Here is a 27,928-nt window from a genome sequence, read left to right on the forward strand (position 1 = left end):
GCAAAAAGCGTGGCAACTGTCGATGCTGCTTTGTGATAAGAAATTAAATTCCTCCGTCCAGCTGTTGTTAATTTTGCAGCTATATTTTATTTTTAGTTTTTCGCAGTAGCAACACCTGAGCTTTCTATTGCCATTTCTACCAGTGATGTTTGATTCAGCTTCCCCTGTCTACCTGCGCAGATATCAACAGTGCAACTGAGTTGTAGGCAGTGGTGTATAAAGTACCTGAAAGTCATACTCAAGTAAAAGTACAGATATCTTACCAGAAAATGACTTTGGTAGAAGTTGAAGTCACCGTTTAGAATATTACTTGAGTAAAAGTCTTAAAGTATGTGATATTTATTGTACTTAAGGACAAAAAGTATTTTTTAAATCTTAAACGTACTTAAGTATTGAAAGTAAAAGTACAAGTAAATGCAAAATGGAAAAGAAGCAAATTAATGTAAAGCTTGAGTAGCAAGATTGTGTTCAGTGTTAACTCTTTTTCCATTTTGTATTTTTGGATAAGAATAAGAAGCACTTCATCTATACTTAGTGTCTTTCATTCCAACATAAGAAAACATTTCTGGAATCTGCATCTGAAAAAGCATTTAGATGTATTACAGTTTATGTATCTCAGAGGAGACATGGATGCATTTAACCTGCAGTTACAGATGCATAAATAATGTTTTGTTTTTAACATAAAACATTGAATACTGATATTTGAAATAATTTAAAACATGAAAAAAATAGTCAAAATGTGAAATTAAAACCGCCGGTAGGTGGCAGCAAGTGACTGTTACTGAGTGAGTCATTGAGATTCAACCGATTAGTTCAAACGGCTGATTCATTCAGAAACAAAGCATTTGATTTTAATGAGTGAATCACTAAATCATTTATTCAACCGATTCGTTCAAAAAGCTGATTCATTCAATAATTAAACACCGTCCATTTCTCAGAGATGCAAAACAGTGCTGTGATCTTTGTTTGAAACTATTTTCGTTAGCAAAATGGAGCAAAAACAAGCAATATTATGTCCAAAAATGTAAGTCACTTATTGCTTCACTGAACTTATATAAAATGATTATTAAATGTGTTCATGCTGATATCTGCAGAAAAACGGTACTCTTTGCGTCATATAGATTAAGTTAACTATATTAAATTATATAAATATAAAAAGCATACAGAAGCATTTTTTGCCGTCTACAATTTAGAATGCCTGGAATATTGAGTAGCCTATTAATAGACTAATAAATCAACGTGCGTGCACTCTGTGATTTGGTGATATAGCCTACTTGATAATGTCAGATTGCATATCATTACAATTTACAACAACACTTACCGTATTATCGCAGACGATGCTGTATCTATCATACACCCCTGACTCGACTTGAGTGTGAAATGAATCATTTGCGGTTTTGTGCGCACTTGTTTGCATGTGAGCAAAGGTGTTTTTAGAAGTCTAACTTGCAAACGTCAGACCACTGATTCGTCAAACCTGCTTTCCTGCAGTCCGTGTTCTTCTGACTATTTTGTAGTACGTAACGAATATGCTTCGGGGAAATGTATCGGAGTAAAAGTATACATTTAATTAGGAAATGTAGTGGAGTAAAAGTAAAAGTTGGCTAAAATATTAAAACTCAAGTACTTTTTTTGGAGTATCTGTACTTTACTTAAGTACTGTAACAAAGTATTAATTCTTTGTTACATTACACCACTGGATGTAGGTTGCCAGGTTGAGGTCGCAAATAGGTTCAAAATTGTATGATTTGTCTATTGTGTGAGTAGGATGCGTTTCCTACAATATCTGGCAAGTGGACAACCTTGGAATAATATATTGATGTGATTATTCATAATAACTAGGTAGGGCCATACAAATTACGGGAGTTTCCCGGGAGAAATAGCAAAACTGGAGGGGGTGGGAGGTGGATGTGAAATACGGGAGACTCCCGGGAAAAACGGGAGAGTTGACAGGTGCCACCTGCTGGCAACAGGAAATGACTTATTTTAAACTAACTTAAACATGAAATGTCTGATCTGCCCTAAACTTCACGTTTTGATAAGATTCCTGGTTTCAACAGATCTTAAGGCCAATGTTTCAGTTATAATCATACCACCTCCTGCTGGCGACAGGAAATTACTTGTTTTAAACTAACTTAAACATGCAATATCCGGTCTGCCCAAAGTTCATGTGTTTGATATGAGTCCTAGCCTGAACTCATCTTTAGGCCAATATTTATTTACAGTCTTAGCTCCACCTGCTGGCAACAGGAAATTACTTCTTTTACACTAACTTAAACATGCAATCTCTGATCTGTCCGTAACTTTTTTTGTTTTTTGGTAGTAGTGGTGTGATGAAGTTTTTTTGATGATGTTATTTTTTTTTTAATGAGAGAGCTGTTTGTTGGAGGAAATGTGGCACAAATATTTACCATTTTATAAGCATATGGTCCAACATTCACTGTTCTCCTATGACCACCGGGTGGTGGTGAGCCCGGGTGCGAGGGCCCTTTCATTGCTGCTTGCAGCTTTAATTATTATTGTTATGTTGAAAACAGCTGAATAGAATCTTTTCAGGTTTCTTTCATGAATAGAAAGTTCAGAAGAACAGCATTTATCTGAAATATATATATATATATATATATATATATATATATATATATATATATATATATATATATATTTAACATTTTCATCATCAACGTTTTTCATCTTTATCATCACTTTTGATCAATTTAAAACATCCTTGCTAAAAAAAAAAAACTATTAATTTCTGTAACCCCCCCCCCCCCCACACAAAAAAAAATAAATAAATAAATAAATAATACTGATTCCCAGCTTTTGAATGGTACAATGTATATTGTTAAGAAGGTTTTTAGTTCAGATAAATGCTGATCTTTGGATCTTTCTATTTAAAGAATCCTGGGGAAAAAATTTACTCAACTGTTTTAAATATTGATAATAATAATAATAATAATAATAATAATAATAATAATAATAAATGTTGCTTGTGGAGTAAATCAGTATATTAGAATGATTTCTGAAGATCATGTGACACTGAAGACTGGAGTGATGATGCTGAAAATACAGCTGCGCATCACAGAAATAAATTACATTTTACAATATAAAATATTTCACAGTATTATTGCTTTTACTGTATTTTGGATCAAATAAAGGCAGGCTTGGTGAGCATTAAAAATCTTACTGTTCAAAAACATTTAACTGGTAGTGCAAATTTTTTCTTGTTTGTTTTTTTCCCTGTGTTCTTTAATAATTTTTACTTTTTTATTTTTGTTGTTGTTGTTATTTTTTTTGTTTATATAAATTTAAATAGTTTTTTTCTTTTTGTTTTTTTATTTTAATTTTAAGAAGTATTTGGCATTGTTTGAACTGTACTGAACTGTGTGTTGTTGTTTTTTTATTGATTAAAAAATGTATAAATTTTGTTGATTTTTTTATTGATATTACATTTTATTGACGCATTAATATCTTTACATTTACATTTAATCATTTAGCAGACACTTTTATCCAAAGCGACTTACAAATGAGAACAGTAGAAGCAATCAGATCAACAAGAGAACAAGAACGGAATACAAGTGCCATGACAAGTCTTAGTTAGTCTAGTACAGAAGTATCATATTTTTAAGGATATGATAGACAAGAAAAGAAAAGGTAAGTACTAGTATTAGTTGGTTAAGTCCTGGTTTACAAATCTTGCTCAGATTTGTAAACCTTGCTCAGATTTGTAAACACTAAATGTTAATAACTGTTTCTATTAAACATACATAATTATTTAATGCAAAATTTAATGCAAAACAAGCATTTGACCTGATGACTGCTTACGTACTGTACGCAATAAGGCTAGGCCTATCTCTAGTATCTTGTGGAGAGTATGGGAATCCAATGATATCAGCATTGAAAGCATCAAGGTCCAGTTGTCCCAAAAGAACCAATTGTTTCAGCATACACTTAATTTCCAAGGGAGCAATGCCCTCAAGAATTACATGCATTATATCTTGAGGAGTTTGTTGGATTAAATTGATAGGCAGGGAAATCCATTACTTTGCTCCTTTGGTTTATTCCATATGTAGTTTTAAGGCTGTTCCTGAGATATTCAGTACTGGCTTTCTCAATGTCACTGCACTGTCGAATATGTCTTTCCAGTGTTCTTTGCTCAAAGTTTTCTTCATTAAAAAACATTTGCATGTCCTCAAAAAGAACATTCACAATGTTGGCATTTACTGTATGCAAAGCCCATACCCTCTTTAAATCCACATAACTCATGTTGAGCTAAAGTATCTCCACATACGGAAACCACTGCTCCATACAGTATATCTCATGTTCACCACATGGAGGATGAATCTTCATGCCATTATATAGCTTTACCAAGTCCTCATGCAATCTTGCCAATATGGCATCAACTCCACATTCTGAGAGTTCACTTTGCTTTGCAATAGCAAGAAGGCGGATTGAAGCTAATTTTGACCTGTACTTTGGATTAATGTTTCCCAAAGTGTAGTAAAACATGAGCAACTTATTCTTTGAAGCATGAGACCCAAGTGGATTGCAAATTTCGATTTCATCCGAATAAAGGATTATCTGTAAAGCAGAGGGTCTAGAAGAAAATAAAGGGTGTGAAAGCATTAGTTCGCCATCTATGATGTCATAAAAATATCCACTGCTGCATTTCTGAGAACCACCATTTATCATGGCAAAGATTTTTGGATGAGACATTAATTGTTCTAAACTCTTTATCAGGGGTATATAATGGAAACATTTGTTTTTTATTGCGAGGTCTCTTTGTTTTTTTCTTTTCTGACGACATACTGCTAATCCGACTGAAACCTCTTCTGCTTCCACAAAATTGAATTTTTCTTTTATGACACTGTCCTGTCTATAGGATGTTGAAACTGCAGCAAATGGATCTTTAAAGGAGTCAAAGAGTCCCAAAGCTTCTTGTTGAAGTTCACTTCCTGCATGTCTGTTGAATACTGTTTGTAGCTGACTCCTCAAGCTGTTCAGTAACTGAGCTTGATACTCCTGAACCGCAGCCACAACATCATTCACACCACTCTGAAAAAAAACAAAAAACAAACATTAATTAGCATGGAAATATACGTTACAACGTTACAAACATCACTGAATGAGAACATGGATAGATCATTAATGTGACTCAGGAACAAAGTTTTTTGCCAAGTTTTATAGTAACAAATACAAATTTTAGAGGTGTACTTTTGAGGTATGTTGTGAGGTAAAATTTGGAAACATTAACATTTTTAATGTTTTTGATAGACATCTCGTATGCTCAAAGCCTGCATTCATTTGATCAAAACTACAGAAAAAAAGAAATATTGTGAAATATTATTACAATTTAAAACAATGGTTTTCAATTTTAAAATGTGTTAAACTGTAATTTATTTCTGTGATGTGCAGCTGAATTTTCAGCATCATTACTGCAGTCTTCAGTGTCACATGATCTTCAGAAATCATTCTAATATGATGATTTGCTGCTCAGTTATTATCAGTGTTGGAAACAGTTGTAATGCTTAATATTTTGTGATAATGTAAACCGGTAATATTTTTTTCAGGATTCATTGATGAATAAAAATTGTAAAAGAGAAAGCATTTATTTAAAATAGAAATATATTCCAACAATGTCTTTACTGTCGCTTTTTATTATTTTATTAATATTATTTTAATATTGGCTGTTTATTAAAATTTATTAAGCACAAATTAATGCCTTATTCTGCATGACCTTATTCTGTATTCTTCATCCTACCCAATACCTTAAGTTAACAACAAACATATTAATTATTAATAAGCAGTTAATTAGGAGTTTGTTCAAAGAAAAGTCATAGTTAATAGTGTATATGTGTTTCCTATACTAAAGTGTTACCACATTAGTTAACTACTACAGATAACATTAATTAACAGAATTAACAACAATTATACAGCATTTATTAATCTTAATGTTAATTTCAACATTTACTAATACATTATTAAAATCAAATTCTGTAGTTTTTAAACATTAGTAAATGCACTATGAACTAATATGAACAAACAATGAACAGCTGTATTCTTATTAACGAACATTAACAAAGATGAATAAATACTGTAACTAACAACTGTATTGTTCATTGTTAGTTCATGGTAGTTAATACATTAGCTAATGTTAACGAATGAGACCTTTTGTGTTATTAAGCACTGCAACACAACTAACCTGTGAGAGATGATGTTTCTCTCTAGCAATCATCACAATAGCAGTGGCATGTCTGGATAGCACACCATCACTTGATAATTTGTCATTCTAAACATAGAAAATATTATATACTTGAATGTATAATAATTAGGTTAAATAAGAGACTATGCTATGACATAAACAACATGAACTAAGTTATTCATTTACCATGGTTTCTTGGGGGAGGCATGGAGAACTTGAGTCATCTGAAGGCCTGTTTGGAATAGGTAGAGTGGGATTCGTATCTGAAGTTTCATTTAGTAGTACATCCTGTGCTTCCAGGTTCGGAGGAGACCGCAAAACAGTGTTACTGCTTAAGCCAGAGAAAACTGTTTCACCAGTGTCAAAAGCATCAAAATCACAAAAATGTTCCACAGGAACAAGACGAGAGGTTTGAAAATCCACATTATTCTCCATTGTCGTTTCATTATCCGGACTGTCACTTGAGTTCTGAGTATCCTGAGCCACCAGCGTTGGTCCACTATATGTCCACAAGTTGTTGCTGTCCGTTCTTCTCGTGTTGTGCTGATCTCTCTCTCCGATGGGATCTGCTGCTACTCACTCTGTCTAGATATTGTGAGTGTGTTCGTCTGATGTGATACCGAAAAGAGCTGTAGACTCGGTACTCTTCAGTGCACCCATCTATTCCACAAACCAGGCGGAAATCTGGACTACGACTATGTGCAAAATTGATGTGACTCAATAAAGATTTGAGAGTAAGAGCCACAAACACATAACAAATGATGCAGCGCCAAATCATTTTCTCCGGTAAAATCAAAGCAAGCTTTCGTAGCTACCTCAAATAAAACAGAAGAGATGTTGAGTTTAAAATTGATGTCAAATGTATCTTTCAACTGCAACCAATTAACTACGTTAAAGCCGGAATAACTACTGTGCCAAATTAAAAACGTACAACACAGGAAATGAGAAAAACGCGCGAGCGTGCATGCGCAACAGTGCGTTGATCCTGTGACGTATTAACGTTTTGTAATACGCATGCGCAATCAGCGCGCCAAAGCGCAGCAAGGAAACGAAGGCACTTCCTCCCGCCAGTTTCTCACGATGGACGGACTCGATGAAGTTGCGATTTCTACTCTAAAAGGTTAGTAATTTATAAAAATTTGTTGAAAATCATTTAATTCTATTGGTCATTCTGTTTATTTGAAATTGAATTGTAATCTAAAATGATTCCTACCAGAAACAACGCTCCTGTAACTGAATGAAATTAGCTGATCATTCTGTCTTTTTCTTGAGATATTCAGTAATCTTTTGTCTGAAATTTCAGCCTGTTCCGTTTTGCTTTCAATCTCGTTAGCTGTACTAGTTAGTACAAATTAAGTAATACTTGATTTATTAAAAGCAGCTTATATCCAAATATGACCTCAATTTTTTTGTGACGTCACCCTGAGGCAAATTCAATTAAACTATCACTTCTGTTGTTTTATCGTTAACACTTTATAATAAATTTGTATTCAGTGACATTGGTCAACTGTTTTACAACATTTGTTTTGCAGCACTTATTGATCCTTGTGTTACATGGACTAATACATTATTTATTTAAATGTGCATACCACAACATTAGTTATTTCATAATGAACATACAATGAACATTTGTACTACCATTTATCAATGTTTTTAAATGCTCTAAAACTGTTTATTGCTTTTTTATAATACCTAATGCATTTACTGATGCTAACAAAAATAAAATTTTTGTCAAGTGTTAAGAATCTTTTATCATTATTGCCTGTTTATTTCACTTCATTCAGCCATTTCACAGCTTTAATATTTCTGCCATGTTAGGACCATGTTATAAAGCAGACATTTCTCTATTTGGGTAAACTGTTATTAAATAGCTATAATCAAGTAAATGCCTTTTCACAATATCTGAAAAAGTTATGCATACAAAGTATAATGCACCTGAGCTATGCTAACTAACATATTTACATGTGTTCTAAGCTGCTAACTTTGGGGAAGACATTTTACCAACTCTCTCATGGGATGACATCCGAGATCTCTTTCCTGGTCCTGAGCACTTCCTGCGGCGCAAAGCCATTTGGCTTTTTATTCATAAGGAAGAACAGGTAATTTTACTTAAACCCTTAACTGTCACCCCATTTTTGAGAATAAACATGAATCCAATCCAAACTTAAATGTTTATAATACAAGAATGTTTTGGAGTACAGACCTAAATTTGGTCTGCTAAATATTGCTGATGAAAAGTATGAAAAACTTATGAAAGTTTAAATTTACTATAAATCAAATGTACTGTACTAAGCATTTATTTTATATAAAATTTATATTTTATCAAATATATTTTACTCTAAAATTGCTATCAAATGAAAGCAATATGTCTATCAAAGTTGCGTTCCAAATTTGAAGTTGATGTCAAAAAAAAAAAGCTGTTGGGTGTCACCGACATTCTGTTTCATTTTTTAAATAGAAAAAATTCCAATTTTACTATTACAAAATTGTACTATTATTTTTAAATTACTATTACAAATTTATAAATGTCTGTCCCAATATCAAAACAGTTGGCAAATATGGAACCGTGAGACTCAGACCTTTCCAACAATATTTGTTTTGTCACGATTATAAAGTAGCTAAAATAAATATTGTAATTTGAAACCTGACATCACCCACTAGGGTAGGAGCTCACTAAAATAAATGAAAGTACCATTTCCATGGTAACACAACATCGATTTCAGATGGTTTTCATAGGTCGAACCTAATTGTGGTGTTGATTACTAAAATATGTGATATAAAAAAAGGCAATATATAAGAAAATTGCCACGTGTCCCACCAGTGGGATGGTGACAGTTAAGGTTAAAATATTTGTGTTTTTGACCTGTTATCAGTAATTACATTTTCAGCACAGAGGATTTATATGTAAGTTGGTGTGGTTAAAGATTAACACTTATACATTCAAGTGAGACCCTCTGGAATAAAATGATAAATTACTTTTCTGATTTGATTAATGTATACATTCCTGTTGAAGCCCAAGGTTCATCAGCTGATGATGAACATAATGGAAGTCCAAAAAGAGATGACCCCAGCACTTCAAAGTTTTTGAAGTTACCCAGCCCAGAATACGTTCTCTTCACTGATAGTGAACTACAACATGTGAGATGTGCATACTTCGAGCAGCACCGTCTTGGAAAAGAGGGTGAAGTCACCTTATCAAAGGAGCTCTTCTGCCGGCTCATCTGAAATACCATGACAAATATGATATCTATTGCAAGAGCCTCTTCAGATGACTACAAATATCCCACTAAACATAAAGTTATTGCCATGGCAAAGCGGTTAGTGGAATACTACCCTATGATAAAAGATAAGTCAACTGGATCGAGTCATGAGTGGGTGAGAGACTTCATTTGCTTGAATATTTATAGTCAAAAACATGTTTTTCCTGCTAACATTATGTTTCTCACTATTCATTGATGCTTTTTCTGTTTTACAGGACACTGTTGCCAAAAAGCTCTTGAAGCGACTTTCAAATATCCGAAGTCCTGTGAAGGCCAATCCATCCAAGAGAGCACGTCTGGTTGAAGTACCGTCTGCTGCAGTGGCAAGTGACTATGATGCAGATTCCAGTGCATCAACAGTTCATCTATCACCACCTTCAAGATCAAGCACCCCACGGCAAGAAAATCACAGCATTCATGAAGCATGTATGTACATTAATAACATTTACAAGAAAATGTACAAGTATAGTATTTGCAGTACATAATAACATAATATAGTAACATAATATAAGCCTAATTCTGCCTTATTTATTTTTATGTGGCATGGCATACATTCTTGTTCTAATTATATTGAATGCCTGAATTATAGCCGACGGTCCAGACAACAGCCTTGACAGCCAGAAAACACAGGCACGACATTACAGGACTCTACAAGAAATGTACAAAGCAAAGAAGCCAAACAAAGCTGCTGTAACTCATCTATTAGACCTGGAGTTCCAGTCCAGAAGAAATTTCATTGACTCAAATGCTTTGAAGGAGCAAGACAGACCCGCAAAAATTTTACAGGCATACCCGTGCTTCAAAGAACTGGACCATGTGGGTATACACTGAAACATACTTTAGACTGAGTGACAAATGTCCCATATCTGCCTAACTGCAGACATACAGATTAATGATTTTTATAACTTTCAATATTTCTCTCAGGCAGGCAGGAAGGCAGGTGGGAGAACTTCTGCTCCAAGGTTCAGTTTTATGGCGTCATGAAGAAAGTCATGAAGCCTCCAAGGACATTAAATGGAGGTAAAGATGTATTTCATTGATTCTGTATAGATAATACCTACCTGATTTCAATAACATTTTATAATAAGTATACAGTAATAAAGTACTTACAAATCATTTGGAAACTATTGGTTTATATTTAATTCATAGTTATTATATTGTAGTCTCTACAATGTGAATACATTAATAGGCTATATGCAATTAGAGAGTTCTTCATTCATTTTCAGTGGAATTAACACAATTATTATTTTTGTTTAATAAGCTCATAAGTAATAACTTAGTTAATATTTATTATGCTTTGTTAACAACTTAAAGGGTTAGTTCACCCAAAAACGAAAATAGTGTAATTTATTACTCCCCCTCATGTTGTTGTACACCCATAAGACCTTCATCTTCAGAACACAAAATAAGATATTTTTGATGAAATATGATGGCTCAGAGAGGCCTCTATTGCCAGCAATGACACTGCACCTCTCAAGATCCATAAAGCTACTAAAAACATTTAAAACAGTTCATGTGACTACAGTGGTTCAACTTTTTATAACCTCTCAAGATCCATAAAGGTACTAAAGACATATTTAAAACAGCTCAAGTGAGTTCAGTGGTTCAACTTTAATGTAGTGAAGTGACGATAATACTTGTGCGCCGATTTCAAAACATTGGTTCATTAAGTTCTGAAGCTTTCGTTTCGATTCAGTGGTTCGGATCGCGTATCAAACTGCTAAACTGCTGTAATCACCAGTCCCTTCAGGATTTTGCAATTCTGTGATCACTGAATTTATCACAAAATTAAGCAAACTCCACAATTTTCGCAAAAGCTCGCAAATTTTTGAAATTACCCCAGGATTTTCCACAGATTTTGGGCTTAGACGCATCCCATGATGTCATCCGAATGCGAATTCAATCAAAGAAAGGTTGTTTCTCAGTTCCAAAAATGGAATGAACAGCCTTGTGTTCTCATCATGACCGATTTACAAGAGCTACACTGGATAAACGAACCGAAAGCGTACTCGTTTGGGCTAAGTAGCGCAGACCGTTTATCTGCTTGGGCCCGAGCCGCGGGCTGATCTTGATCACGCGACACTGATGTACACAGCGCTGGGAGATACAGTGAAGAACGCAGTCGAATTCGCCACAGAATCAATAACATCTCTGTGAAATCTTGTGAGAAGTATTCAAATTCAGTGCAGTGTTAAAGCTACAGATATCAGAACAAATGCCACTGATGTGGAGACCAGGAATAACATTGTTCAGTAAACACAAATCACCACCATTTACCATGGATTTAACATAGTAAAATTACAGTGACAACTTTTGGCAGAATGTTTTCGAGTGTTTCTTAAATGCTTCACACAACTTTTCCCAGCACTTCAAAGCTTTAAGTATTACCGAATTTGAAAGTTATTTTAATGTGACAATATTTGTTCATCCTTCATAGGTTGCCCCCATGTATAAAACAAAGAATTTATAATTACATAATGTAGGAAAGCAAACACTTATTTAAAAAAAAACTTAATGGCACTGGTGCTGGTGTCCTCAAATGTTAGTCTGGAGACCTACAATGTTTCTCGAAGTCAGAAAAGTCATAACAGTGTTAGAAGAATGTTTTCTGTGGTATATTTTCACTGCAAAACGATAAGAAATGCTGCAAATATCACCGCAAATTTTGAGAAAAGCCGCAGCAAAATCAGTCATTTTAGGCCGCAAAGATCAGAAAAAAGTTCTGCAAAATCCTGGAGGGACTGAATCACGTGACTTTGGCGCTCTGAATCATTGATTCGAATCATAAAGCTCCAAAGCAGTGTTTTGAAATCGTCCATCACTAGATATTGTTGGAAAGTGAACCACTGAACTGTTTTAAATATGTCTTTAGTACCTTTATGAATCTTGAAAGGTTCAGTGTTATTGCTGGCTATAGAGGATTCAATGAGCCATCGGATTTCATCAAAAATATCTTAATTTGTGTTCTGAAGATGAATAAAGGTCTTACGACATGAGGGTGAGAAATAAATTACATCATTTTCGTTTTTGGGTGAACTATCCCTTTAACTGTAAGGAGATCTCACTTAAGATTAGTTCACAGAAAATTGAAAAATGTCAGAAATTAAGCGCTTTACACCAACCTTTTAAATTAATTGCATTAGTGTGAAGTGTTCCTTTAAAAACTTCAAAACCTTATTCTGTGATGGGTAGGTTTATGGGTAGAGTCAGTGCAGGGGGAGAGAATATACAGTTTGTACAGTATAAAAAACATTACGCCTATGTCCTTGTAAACAACATATGCCATTTTAAGGAACACTTAATATGAATGCAGTCAATGTCTAATAAAGGTGGTTTAAAGCACTTAATTAATGACATTTTTCCATTTTCCATGACCTTTCCATGAATTTTGCTATATATCCTAATCATTGTTAACATCTATTCATTACTTCCATGAGCTCATTGTTTTCTACCTTAAATTAAAACATTATTAGCTAACTGTGATTTGTATATGTACATTTCTGAAATTACTAAAATTGGACAGCCATTTGATAACAGATCACTCTAAATTGTAATGTTGACATGCATTCTCTGTAAATCTGCTTTAAAACAATATGTAATGTGAAAAGCGCTATACAAATAAATGTGAGTTGAACAGAATTAATCTATTTACTCCTAGTTAATTAACAATTTCTTTACTATGAGCTAATTAAACAATAATAATTGCTAATTGCAGTGACAGTGAACTCACTATTTGTATATTATTGCGGGGGCGGGACTCAACAGATGGGGTTTGGGTTTGGGGCGGGTCAGAGGCAAGTTAGATACACATAATACATAATACATAATTATTAATAAGAATTATTGTGATAATAATGAGACTTATTCATGTTTCTTTTTTATTTATCTTTATTATAACAAATTTTATATTACATAAAAGGAAACACTTCGGTGGATGTGGAACATGTAACAAAAAATTTAATGTAGCCTATTTGAAGTACATGGAAACACCTTCATGTTAAATACACGAAGTACTGTTCTTCATGTATTTAACATGAAGGCGTTTCCTAGTGTTTCTTACATCCAGAATTATAATTATAAGTAGCAGACTTAGATAAAGCCCTTTGTGCCTCCACAGCGCGATTGTGCCGTTGGGATTTATTGTGCTGCGTTACGTCGTTTTCCCACCGGGTCCGATACTGAAATCAGTGCGACATACTTTGCAAAAAACATGGGAATTGTCGATGCTGCTTCGTGATAAGAAATTATTCCTTCGACCAGCTGTTGTTATATTTGCAGCTATACAGGTCCTTCTCAAAAAATTAGCATATTGTGAAAAAGTTCATTATTTACCATAATGTAATGATAAAAATTAAACTTTCATATATTTTAGATTCATTGCACACCAACTGAAATATTTCAGGTCTTTTATTGTTTTAATACTGATGATTTTGGCATACAGCTCATGAAAACCCAAAATTCCTATCTCAAAAAATTAGCATATTTCATCCGACCAATAAAAGAAAAGTGTTTTTAATACAAAAAAAAGTCAACCTTCAAATAATTCTGTTCAGTTATGCACTCAATACTTGGTCGGGAATCCTTTTGCAGAAATGACTGCTTCAATGCGGCGTGGCATGAAGGCAATCAGCCTGTGGCACTGCTGAGGTGTTATGGAGGCCCAGGATGCTTCGATAGCGGCCTTAAGCTCATCCAGAGTGTTGGGTCTTGCGTCTCTCAACTTTCTCTTCACAATATCCCACAGATTCTCTATGGGGTTCAGGTCAGGAGAGTTGGCAGGCCAATTGAGCACAGTAATACCATGGTCAGTAAACCATTTACCAGTGGTTTTGGCACTGTGAGCAGGTGCCAGGTCGTGCTGAAAAATGAAATCTTCATCTCCATAAAGCTTTTCAGCAGATGGAAGCATGAAGTGCTCCAAAATCTCCTGATAGCTAGCTGCATTGACCCTGCCCTTGATAAAACACAGTGGACCAACACCAGCAGCTGACATGGCACCCCAGACCATCACTGAGTGTGGGTACTTGACACTGGACTTCAGGCATTTTGGCATTTCCTTCTCCCCAGTCTTCCTCCAGACTCTGGCACCTTGATTTCCGAATGACATGCAAAATTTGCTCTCATCCGAAAAAAGTACTTTGGACCACTGAGCAACAGTCCAGTGCTGCTTCTCTGTAGCCCAGGTCAGGCGCTTCTGCCGCTGTTTCTGGTTCAAAAGCACACGCCTGTGCACGGTGGCTCTGGATGTTTCTACTCCAGACTCAGTCCACTGCTTCCGCAGGTCCCCCAAGGTCTGGAATCGGTCCTTCTCCACAATCTTCCTCAGGGTCCGGTCACCTCTTCTTGTGTGCAGCGTTTTTTGCCACACTTTTTCCTTCCCACAGACTTCCCACTGAGGTGCCTTGATACAGCACTCTGGGAACAGCCTATTCGTTCAGAAATTTCTTTCTGTGTCTTACCCTCTCGCTTGAGGGTGTCAATGATGGCCTTCTGGACAGCAGTCAGGTCGGCAGTCTTACCCATGATTGCGGTTTTGAGTAATGAACCAGGCTGGGAGTTTTTAAAAGCCTCAGGAATCTTTTGCAGGTGTTTAGAGTTAATTAGTTGATTCAGATGATTAGGTTAATAGCTCGTTTAGAGAACCTTTTCATGATATGCTAATTTTTTGAGATAGGAAATTTGGGTTTTCATGAGCTGTATGCCAAAATCATTAGTATTAAAACAATAAAAGACCTGAAATATTTCAGTTGGTGTGCAATGAATCTAAAATATATGAAAGTTTAATTTTTATCATTACAATATGGAAAATAATGAACTTTTTCACAATATGCTAATTTTTTGAGAAGGACCTGTATTTAGTTTTTTCGCCGTGGCACCACCTGAGCTTTCTAATGCCATTTTTAGTGACGTTTGATTCAAATTCCCCCGTCTACCTGCGCAGATATCAACTGCGCAACAGAGCTGTAGGTTGCCAGGTTGAAGTCACAAATGGGTTCAAAATTGTATGATGTCTCTATTGTGTGAGTATCTATTGCGATACGTTTCATACAAGATCTGGCAACTGGACAACCTTGGAATAATGTATTGATGTGATTGATGTCTTTACGAGGTAGGGCCATACAAATTACGGGAGTTTCCCGGGAGAAATAACAAAACGGGAGGGGGGCGGGAGATAGGTGTGAAATACGGGAGACTCCCGGGAAAAACGGGAGTGTTGACAGGTATGGCCATACATAAATGCAATACATTCACTGAGTAATTGCTGTTTGAGGTTATAGTGAATGCAGCTTATAGACTGAGGCATGTCTCTGTGCAGAACATTTGCGGTTGATATGCTTGTTGTGTGTGTGTGTGTGTGTGTGTGTGTGTAAATGTGTCAGTTGAATAGCCTTGGAATCAGTTCATCCTGCTTATATGCTCCATTTGTTTAAGAGGAGGTTCTTTAATAAATGTTCAGCAAAACTTAAGTTGTTTGTTTATTCATTTAGTATATTTTTATGTTTCTTTATTGGGGTGTTTCAAGAATTTTAATCTATTTTCAGGTTATTGTGCATCTTTAAAAAATCAAAATAAGCTGAATTTAAGGTTAAATATTCTAGTTTTAATGCAATCTGCATTAAAATTACTTATTCAGTTCTTATAAAAAGTGAAAGTTGCATAATTATAAGTATGTTTGTCTAGTTATAAGACCTAACAGTATTTTTAGTGACTAGATTTGAGATACAATATTCTAGTTTTAATGCAATTTTCACTAAATGTATTTATTATTAAATTCTTATTAAAAAAAAACTGCACAGCTTTAAGCATTTTTGTCTAGTTTTAAGATCCAATTGCATTTATTAGTGACTAGATATTTATGCTATTTTCAAGAATTCTTATCAAGTCAGTTTTGCTTACCCCATTGGCAGATTTTTTTGCTTGATTTTAGTACACTTTAACTAGATTTAAGCACATCTTGCTCGTTTCAAGGGGGGCATTTTTTGCAGTGTAGTTCTGTGTAATCAGTAGAAGGCATTGCCCACGCTCTTCCATTGACTGTGAACGACACGGATAGACCGTTCACATGCTAGTGACGCTTCAGTTTGATCACATGTGCTACTTGATCTGACAACCACTGATTCAGAGGAAAACAATCAGATCAACCGTCTGGATGTTTTAGATCATTCTGTAGGAGCTCAGGTGTGGTAAACCGGACTTTGAAACATCATTCGTGTTTTCCTTTTAAATATTTGCAAATAATAAAAAAGGCTGATGGAATTCCCGTCAACCAGATCAATTGGCCAAGGCCATGTTTGCACTTTCCAGTGTTCAAAGATCAGTTCGGTTTTCAATAAATACTCACGTCTGGAGCAAGTTTCATCAAAAGCCTTCATGCAAAAGAAGAAAGAACAAAATATTCATTTACCCAGAACAACAAGGTAAGAACTTCAGAACTTAACTCAGGAAGTGTAAGATATACAAGACATTTGTCTTGAACACAGTTACAGCACTGCAACGGTGTATGTATGAAAAAGTGCACAGCTGGGTTAACGTAACTAAGATCTAAAAACACGTGGCTGGTTCAGTCGTTTATTTGATGAAGCATGTTCTTAATGAATCATGTCTAAACTGCTTGAGTTAGTCAAATGTGATGTGTGTGTTGTTCAGCAGGTGATGGAGATTCATCAGTCCACTGTGATTCTGCTGCTGGTCTTGAGTGTGTCATCCTCCACTCATGGTTATTCAGCGTATGCATGGCGTCGTTATCAAAACTTCCTCGATCAGCATCGGGCTCCTTTTGTGAATAGGGAGATGTGTACCAATGAAATCAGTGAAAGAAAGATCGGCTCTGAAACTGGTGTCTGCAAACGTGTCAACACCTTCATACAAGCAAATGAAAATCAATTGAAAGCAGTTTGTGTGGGCGGAACTCAACTGAACTCTAACTTTTTTGTAAGCGGCCAGACGTTTCCTCTGGTCACGTGTAGATTACAAAATGGGGAGCAGATATATCCGAACTGTCAATATCAAAGAGGGCAGTTGTCCACTCGTTACATTGTGTTAGCGTGTACCGAAGGCTTGCCTGTACATTATAATAGAAGTTCAGTACAGAGGACAGGCTGAATAGAGCCTCACAGATTGTTACAACATTTTGCTAATCATCTGTTCACTTCTCCTTTTCTGTCTTTTTTTTTTTTATAACTGCAAAAAAATAATAAAAATAAGTCAATCATGAAGCCAAAAATAAATAAATATAATAAGTACTTGGCTTCAGTTAGAGGTTAATGTGCAGCCAGTGGTTTTTAACCAGTTCTTCGCATGTGCTGTAAACATGAAGCACAGCTGTGAACATAAACACAATAGATTTCTTCATGTACTTTAAAACATAGATTGATTGCTGTGTTTTGAAAAGTTATCACACAATCTCTAATTATATTTTGAAGAACAGCATACAAGTTCACTTTAAGTTAAAAGAAAATGTACCCCTCTGTCCTTATGAGACTGATATGAGCAAGAATATCTTCACTGTCTCTCATCATTTACCTTAATTGACATAATGTTAAAAATAACTTTGACACATTCTTCACTTCGTCATGCATGTCTCTGTGTTTGATTGTAATGAAACTATAAGCATTCTGTTAACATTTTCTGAGCATTAAAAAAATGTATAATGGGAGTAGTGAATGAGTAAACCCAGATGAGGGAAGAAAGATGCAGATGTTTTCCCCACATGTCTGTAATCCTCAGTAAAACAGCGCTACTACCCTTAAACTCGTCTGCTTGATTGTCTTGCATCCAACGATACCTTAACTGTCTTTCAAAAGGTTCAGTCATACTACTTCTCTGCCATTTTTATTTTACTGGAAACAGTTTCTTCTCAACTTGTGAACTCTACACTTGTGTAGCAAGCTTCATTCGTATTTTCAGGGGTTTCTTCATTACCATATTGTTGATTAATGTAAAGCCTTCAGGCAAAAGGCATTTGTTAGAACAAAATATTAATTTACCCAGAACAACAAGTTAAGAACTTGATGTCTTTAACAGGAATGCATAAAAACATCAGGGAACAGAGGTTACAATACACTCAAAAAAGTATTCTTGCCAGTAATTGAAATTAACATAAAGTATATTTAAAAAAGTATAAAATAATAATAAATATTACGAATTACGCTTTCTCAACAGGAACGTAATGGATCTGTAACCAACCTGATCAAATTACATAAGCTATGTACATTTTTTAACACATTGATGTCCTATTCTAGACCACAAGAATAATGACAAAACAGTATTAAACGCAAGACATGTTTTATTAAATCCACTGGTTTATATCAGAATTTTATATATAAATTTCAATCTGATATAAATCTTAATTGATGAACAATTGCATTTTGTGTCATCACGACAGACATATTACAGGTTTTTACATCAAAGCTCTCAAGACCTTTAAAAACAAAGAGCAAGTTAAATTAAAATAAAACCAGTTTTGTAATTTGTTTCGTAGATAAACAAATTAATGAACAGAAACATTGTAGATAAACAATAGGTGCATTCTACAACAGAATGCAATGGCCGATTTCCCCTTTTGCCGTCCCATACCCCCATATCTATCAGGAGCAGACTGGAGATAGCTGCCCATGTATTTCTTTATTTCGGCCTCTGACGCAGAAGGTTTCGACTGCTGTACAGCACCTTAATGAATATAAAGCCACAATTAGCACTCATTTTAAGACATTAAAATACAGCATACATTTTTCAGCAAGCATCACTTGTACATGTACTGTAAATCCACAAAGTAATTAACTTTTTAAATAAGCATGGATAACCATCTAGTGGCTCAGTGATCCTCCTCACCATTCTTTTCAAGTGAGCTGCAACAGCAGGAAAACAGAAAAACTGAATCCAATTTTTCAATGTCCAACTTTTCGTTTTTCGGATGAAAAATTTAACTGATGATAAGTGCTACCCATCTTAACTAAAGGTGGCATAGGTATAACATAATTCACACATTTAAAACCTGTGCTTTTAATATTGTCTGAAAATTTTTAGATAAACAACTGCATATTTTGAGTTTATGCATGAGAGCGCCCTCTGGTTTTGGATGTGGCAGCATTTGACCATAATTTATTGAGAAACTGAGCATAATAATTGCACAATTAATTGTTACACCCCTACAGTATTGCCACTGTGCATCTGTGATGGCTAAAAGTTTGCCGCACAATGGGTAACACTGGATAGATACAACAGTACATCATCTAATCATAAAAAAAAGTAATGTAGTACCTATTATAACACGGCATAGCCGTGTTTTTCCAAAGGCCTTCTTCATCCTGAGCCGTCCATGTTCATTGTTGCCATCAATCTGTTGGTAAGAACTCTGACAAAAGAAAAAAGACAACCAAGTAATATCAGTAATCATTAATTGTTAAGATTATTGAACAATACAACTAAGTGACAAGAACAGCTGAGCCTTCAAGCAGAAAAGGAATGTCTTACAGTTTTTCACCATCACTTGGTGCATTTCCTGAATCATCATCAACATTTCTACAACAATATTGCACTGTTCAGATTAGTATTTTCTTCTGATTTACAAATTATACCCCCACATCTGATTTTTTTTGTGTGGTGCATTCGCACAAAATTTAGAATTATAATGGGTTCTAATGAGTTTACATTTATATTTACATTTAGTCATTTAGCAAATGCTTTTATCCAAAACACAAAGAGTTCAGGAAGCAATAAGCGATATGTCATATAGGAGAAATAATACAGTAGGTGCTAATACAAAGTTACTGGTTTTAACAAAAGCTAGACCACTACATGTTGAGAGAAAGAGAAAGGGTTAGTGTGTTTTGCTGTCAAGTATTCATTTGGAATGTTGTGAGAGATGTGGTTGTAAATAGTTTGCAGAAAATAACTGGTGTTACGCCGCCTTCACACTGGCAGTTGAAATCAGCTCCGTAAGACGCAATACACCCCCGGCGGATGTCGTACTACACCGATGAAAAGCGTTGGAAGCGAGTAGAACAAAAATGGCGGAGAGATTAGAACGATTTCAACTGCTAGTGTGAAGGCGGCGTTAGGGATTTAAATATGTTAAGAATGTTTACATAATTATAAATAAATGTTGATAATTTCCATGTCTAAAGACGTTTCCATTTTAAACGCCAAATATAGGCAAATCCACGGACAACTAACAGGCATTAGGACAAACGTAAAGAGGGCACTTGAAGACGTGCACAAGTCAGCAAAATTTCTGATGATTTGTTGTCATGAAGTTTCGTGCACAATGACAAACAGGAGTGCAACATTCTCCAAATGGCAATGTTCACTGCATATTCCACAAATGAACATAACGGACATGCAATACTTACATTACATTATCACACCAAGTACTCTGTCACTAATGGCCCTTTCAGATAGGACGCGGACCGCGCTGCGCTATGAAATGAAGCCCATATATTTTAATGTCTTGCCCCGCGCGACTCGGACCAAAGCGGAGCTCAGCAATCAAAGTTTAAAATGGTTTAACTATTGCCACCGCTTGGCCAATAAAAACGGTGCATCCAAACAACCGTGGAAATCAAAATGAAAACTCCGCCTACTTTTGCTCTGGCCAACGTAACACAAATCAATCCGTATCTGATTCTGAAGGGCTACATTTTTTTTCTCCATTTAATAAAGAACTATTTCGTCAGAAAGATATTTCTTGTGAAAGAAATACAGTTACAAATTCAAGCATTTTCAAGCATTTTATCCAAAATTCAAGCACTTTTTAAACCTTGAAAACACAACATCAAAATTCAAGCACTTTCAAGGATTTCAAGCACCTGTACGAACCCTGTGGTATGAGCCACCACAGGCATTTAACAATATAAAACACAAAATGACAATAAAGTAGCATTTTGGGGTTAATATGGAAACGAGAGTTACCATGGTGAATACACCAAGAACTGTTAATGAAACATGGAAACTGCTACTGGTGAATAGAATAAAAATCTGACTGTGAATGAAACACTCTCACAATTAAATACATAATATTCAGCATTAATCAGCAAACCTTCTAGTAGCCTACTTTCTTCAATCGGTCTCTCTTCTCCAGTGGGTTGGGCTAATCCAAAAACGAACGCGGCAAAACTGATAAAACGAATGCAGAACTTTTGAAATGAACACGGCAAAACTGATGAAATGAATGCAGCAAAAAATTGACCAATCAGAATTTTGGTCGAGCCAGAACGTATCGACCAAATAATCGACTAATCGACTGGGAGATTACAGCCCTAATTTAAAGCGAGCCGAAGCAAGCCGTACCGTACCGTGCAATGTTTTGGCACACTGCTATTTTACCTAGTTTTAGTCTATTTTGTGATTGAAACTTGTTGTCCGGCTGCATTGAGTCCATATAAGCAGATCCGGGCTTGTGGACACCGAATCCTGTTATTTAAACATGCCATCTGGCTCTTCTGCGTGTCTGAGTGAATGAACTCATGAGTCATCTGAGAAATGCACCAAAGCATGGTATCATTTACCTTTTCATCATATTTTTTACACAGTCCTCAAGGTCTGCACCCCCAATCCTGACTAAGCGAGACACCTGAAAAGATTTTGAAATTTTTATTTTTTTCACCATCAGAAACACAGAAAAAAACAGTATTAGTATTGGCCTGGCATAGTTATACTGACCATCACATTCATCTTTTCTTCAACGGCCAGTTGCCCTTCCAGATTTTTTAGCTCACGCCTGCTGTTCATTTTCTCAAGGTGGAACTGAGACTCTGGGGGCTCACGGTTTTGGCCCACCTCTGACAGCTTTGCCCGAATATCAGAAAGAAGATAAAGGACCCGCCTTTGGAATTCTGAAAGTCAAATTGGAATGAAAAATATTTGTCCCATTTGCAAAAAATACCACTTTCAGTAAGAATATGAGGTGGTATACTTACTTCCATTATCTAATGGGAATAGCTCTCCACCCTCTCTGTGCTGGTTCCCCCTAGCTGGTTTTTGGGAGCACTCATAAGAAGAGCTGGAGCGCTGGTGTGGAGAGCTGTCCCGTGGGTGTGAAGAGCTGTGGCGTGGAGTGCGGGACCACTGGCGTGGGATGCTGTGAGACGGAGATTGGGACCGGTGGCGTGAAGTGGTGTGGCGCAGAGTGTGGGACCGCTGGCGTCAGTACCGCCGCTCCCTATACGCAGAGTACGCAGTCTGAATCAAAAATACAAAATTGACAAAGCTTTTTATTTCTGGTTCTCAGGAGGATAGGGGTCAAAATTTAATTAAATATAAAAGTAAATAAATAAATTGTATTATTTACAAATTGTAGTTTAAATTTACAGTTGTAGCTCTAGACAGTTACCTATGGCTCTGACTTTATTAATACAGTTGTCTGATTGATTTTATAGTCTCAAGCATTCAGAAATCATACAAAAGAAAATTAAGTAGTTTTACTATGATAAAACCATGGTTTGTTTTTGTAAGGGTTGTGATGTCCACATGTTTCTGTTGAAGAAATTATAATGGCTGTGTCATCATATAGCAAAAAGCTGGCCAAAAATGAAAGATTAAGTGAATATTTGAATTAAATGTTTGGCCAACAAGGATTTGTTTGATTTAAAGTTTAACAGCAGCAATTACCAGGCCTTTGGCTCCCTTTGCAGGCATTTGTAATAACATTAATGCACATAAATTGTTTATTTTTTATTAGCCTTCATTATGTATTTTAACAGCCTTATTAATCAATCATTATTGCCTCGTTTTTATATAATGCATTTTAAGTCATTTTAAAGGCTATTGTTGGCTTAGGTCTGTTTTTATAACCACAAAAAAAAAAAAAATCTTATCTTAATACTTCTTTGTAAATTATTATTTGAAGCAACAAAAACATGGTTAATTTGCAGTTACCAAACTAAAAGAATGATCAGTTTTATTCGGTGTTATTCGTGTTAAAACCATGACTAATTTTCGTAAAGGAACAAGGAAACTCAGAGAGAATATTAGATCCGTTGGTGATGGTGAAATTATTTCCGACATTAAAACACGCTATTAACGTCAACAGCCAAAAAAGTTTCACAGGATTATGAATGTGCCTGAAAGCTATGCACGGGCTTCGTTTTCATCTTTTCTTTCTTTCTTTCTTTCTTTCCTTTTTTTTTTTCTCTGCGGCGGATTGCTGATGTCTTTTCACTGGCATAGATGTCCATACATCATTTGCATTCAGCAGCAAACATGAGGCGCGAGCGGTTGCGAGCGCGGATGGGGGAATGGCGCGTGTTATTTAGGCTATTTATTAATTAATTTATTTATTTTTGAGCAGCTGGGATGGTGCCCCCCCTAGAAGTTGGTGCCCTACGCAGACTGCGTACTCTGCGTATAGGGAGCGGCGGTACTGGGTACTGCTCTTCATCACTGGACAGCAGCATCGACACCACTTGCTTCTTCTCTTTTTGTTCTGAAGGGCCTGCAGGGTCACGCTCCTCCACCATGTCACTGGCTACGTTTACATGCACACTTTTTGGTTCAATCGGACTGAATTCATTACAATTGATGAATTTGATTATAGTGTTAACATGAAAGCTAAATAAAGTGATCGGGTTGATGTGTGCGTTTATATGTCACAAACTTCAAATCGGAATAGATTTTTTTAGACATGCGCACACTGCTCAAATAGTGAAAGTGAAAAGTGAAAGTGACATATAGATAATATAGAGTTTCTCACTGTTTGCACATAATTAATAAATAAATAATTCTCTCATACACAGTTTCTTTATTTGTTTTTAACAGCAGAATTAATATTTACCCGTTTATGGATAAATATACATATAAACCGCCAGTACCGCCGCTCCCTATACGCAGCCCAGCCAGCAATGACATGTGGGGCCCAGATGAGGGCTTCATGGGCGGCAAATGTGGGCCCCATTATGGGCTTGCACCCGGGATCCACATTGGGGCAAGCCGTGGAAGCCCAGACGTACTAAAAAGTGGGACCTGTAAGGGTACTGCATGGGTCTTAATTGGGCAATTCATGTCAGACCCATTTGGGCCCCACCTGCCCAAATGGGTCTAAAGTGGGTTTGCACCCAGGATCCAGCCGTGGATGCCCAGATGGGCTTTAAAAGGGATCTATAAGGGTGTTATGTGGGATCTTAACCAGGCAATTCATGACAGACCCATTTGGGCCCCACCTGCTTAAAGGGCATTTAAAATGGGCTTGCACCCGGGATCCACACGGGGGCCAGCCGTGGATGCCAAGATGGGTTTTAAGTGGGACTTGTAAGGGTCTTATGTGGGTCTTAACTGGGTAATTCATGTCAGACCCATTTGGGCCCCACCTGCCTAAAGGGGTTTAAAGTGGGCTTGCACCAGGATTCAACCGTGAATGCCCCTATGGACTTAAAGTGGGGTCTGTAAGGATCTTATGTGGGTCCTAACTGGGAAATTCATGCAAGGCCTATCTAAGCCCAACCATGCCAAGTGGTTTAAGGAAACAATATAAGAAAGAAAACGAAGAATGAATATAAGTCCAAGATAAATACAAGACACTAGACGCTTTGAACTGCAAGAAATTTAAATTTAAATGTCACAACATACCGGTAAACAAATCAAAAATATATTTTAAAAAAATCTCTGAAAAAAAAAACATCTCTCCAAAAAATACATTAATACAAAATACACTCATGGCATCTGTGTGGTGGACGCTCCTTTTTCTCTTTGGGCTCTTGCAGCCCTCTCCCCTCCACGGTCACGTGCGCCGGTAAACCACTTCCCCAGCGCTATTTCCACTTCTTTGCGGTTCACATTTTGAGTCATTGCATTACTCTTCAGTGCACCTAAAAACAAAGGAGCATAAGTCAATTTAGCAAGGTTCTTTTTTGCTCCAACTTGCAACTCTTCAAATCATTCAGTCAAGTAAAACACATTTCCACATGTGGTAAGCTAAAATGTTTGCCCTAGGGTGACATTTACCATGGAGTTTTATGCCTACCTAATTGAGCAATATCAGGGTTTTTCCTTGGCCAAAAAAGGAGAGTGGCGGTAACCCCTCGTGGAGCACGCGGCATGGTGCGATCATAGCTACGATGGGGGTGGGGGGTGCTAGCGTAACCGTAAGATATAATACAACAGGCAGGGGTTGAATAGTTGAAACATTTTTTGCGTGATGGTGTCTTCCCACCCCTGGCCACGACGGTTACAGCATGCTAGGGCAAGCCCTCCTGCAACGGATTGCATCAGAAAGGCTCTGAAAATTACTAAATATGGCCTTACATTGGAGTAAATGTTAGCCTACAGCCCTGGAACGATTTTCGGTCTGATTAAAATGCCCCATAAATTGACGTAAGGATAAAAGCTACAATTTGTGGAACTCAAGTAGGCCTAGGATAGGGCTGGACGATATGGCCAAAACTTGTATCACAATATATTTTCAAATTTCGGTCAATACTAGGGATGGAAATTCGATTAAATTGTCTTCATCGATCATCAGGAGAATTAACGATCGATTTTCAATTAATCATTGATATTTTTATATTAAAATTAAGTGTTAGGCTATATTTAAATGCAGTGAGGATAGAAAAAACATGTGTATCCTCATTGAGAGCTTTAGGCTATTATAAGTTGGACACCTCTTGTGGCAGTTAAACGAGATTAATTCATGGTTACGTGGTTGCACAAAGAAAATGCGCTATAAGCAGCGGAGCCGACAGCTAAAAGCCTGTGTTCATTTACACAACTGACCCTCATTTTTTTTTTCTCTAAAAATATATACATAAATAAAACAGTCATGTTAAAAAATTACTTAATAAAAAAAAATCTAATAGTTATAGGTCTGATAGTTTTGTGTTACATTTGGCAAAACCTAGCAAAAAAGACAAGTAATAAAGTAATAAATTGGGTGTAAATTGAGTAATGCTGTCGCATCCAGATGTTAGCTAAATGATGACTATTTATCATGTTGAGCCAGTTAAAGGCTGCTATAATTAACGTTAGTTCATGCTAGGAATAAACCCTCTGTGCAGAACTTGTGTTCATTATTGTTTTTCACATATTTAAAAGAAATCTTTATTACTACAACAGAGAGAGCTGGTCAGGGAGGAGACATCAGTTAGCTGTGCTCAGCATAAACATCCATAAACATTACAGTATATGATTACGGCGTTTCACAGGCTGGCGTTCACGGCGCAGCCGACTCAAGCCGGAGCGCAGCCTGTGCTCAATATATAATATATGTCTATGCTGAGCACAGCCAACTGCTGCTGGGCTCCTGCTGTGGTGTTTGTCATCACTCACGTAGCCATTTGCAGCTCTTTCTGTTCGGCTTGAATGAACGCCAGTCAGTGAAACGCTGTAATCGTATACTGTAATGTATATCGAAATATCGGAAATGTGTTTAAAACTCATATCACCGTTTTTGAATAAAAGTCTATCGTGATATATTAATTATTGTCCAACCTCTCCCGCTGTTTTTCCTTTTGGTTAGATTCTACATCAGATTAAACAGCACAAACCAAAAATACCACTGTACAATCTGCAGTGTTATTTTTCTGGCAAGATAATATTTCAACTTACCTCACTTTGTGAATGTCTGATATGAAGTTCTCCTCGAATTCACAGCTAGCAGCACTGCATTCCGAATGGACTGTTAACGTTTTGAGCGCGAAACAAGACCTTTGCATACAGGCCCCTTATAGATGTCTTAAGAACTGCCTGACCAAATAACAATTAAATACAGTAAAATTCGTAAATTAAAAGATATGTGAGAGAATTAACAAACGTTAACTGCTTCGATGGCTTCATTATGAATGAGCCTAATTAGGTGTTGTGTGCATAACAGGCAGTGGTGGAAAGAGTACTGAAAATCTGTACTCAACAAGTACTGTTACATTGCTATTACTCTATTACAAGTAAAAGTACTGGTGTTAGAGAAATACTTAAGTAAAAGTACAATTTGTTTAAAAAAAAAAAAAAAAAAAAAAAAAAAAAAAAAAAAGTACTCAGAGTATTAGTTACTTTTAACCACTGATGTCACCGTCACTTCTCCAGAGGGCTGGATGTGTTTTCCTTTACCAAAAGTTAAAACGCCAACAATTTATTAATCATTAATAATTGATAAAATACAAAACAAGTGTTTTTCCCTCATTTTTTTCTCAAACAGATCTACTGTACCTTTTACAGCCAACACATCAGTCATTGTTGGTGTTAGCTACACGTTGATAGAAACACATGCTACTCCTTGGTCCAAGGACATCTAACTACACAGAAGTGGAAGACAGATTGATGATGAGGCCTCCTGCAAGTCCTTTTCTAAGAAATATTGAATTTCCTAAGAGGTAATAAATGCATCATATTCATGTCCATAAAGGGACTAGCTGTCTGTGAGCTATTTGGCCTCATCTTCAAAAATGAAGTACCATAAAACTTCGAATAGGATCCTGGAGTTTTATTTGACCAAATAGACCATTGGGACAGGCATCTATGCATGTGGATAACCGTATGGTGTTGT

At 36.1% G+C, this 27,928-nt stretch overlaps 1 long non-coding RNA gene across 1 annotated transcript; it reads right to left on the bottom strand.

Annotated features, from left to right (window-relative positions):
* Nucleotides 1–18,727: 18,727 nt before the first annotated feature.
* On the bottom strand, nt 18,728–27,376 carry LOC109073687. Its single transcript, XR_006159348.1, has 7 exons — nt 26,995–27,376; nt 25,103–25,259; nt 22,377–22,638; nt 22,120–22,292; nt 21,966–22,030; nt 19,720–19,813; nt 18,728–19,128 (listed from the first exon to the last, which is right to left on the bottom strand). It is a non-coding gene; the product is annotated as an uncharacterized LOC109073687 (long non-coding RNA).
* Nucleotides 27,377–27,928: the final 552 nt, after the last annotated feature.

The sequence above is a fragment of the Cyprinus carpio genome, unplaced genomic scaffold (genome assembly GCF_018340385.1).
Source record: "Cyprinus carpio isolate SPL01 unplaced genomic scaffold, ASM1834038v1 S000006502, whole genome shotgun sequence".
NCBI classification, from domain to species: domain Eukaryota; kingdom Metazoa; phylum Chordata; class Actinopteri; order Cypriniformes; family Cyprinidae; genus Cyprinus; species Cyprinus carpio.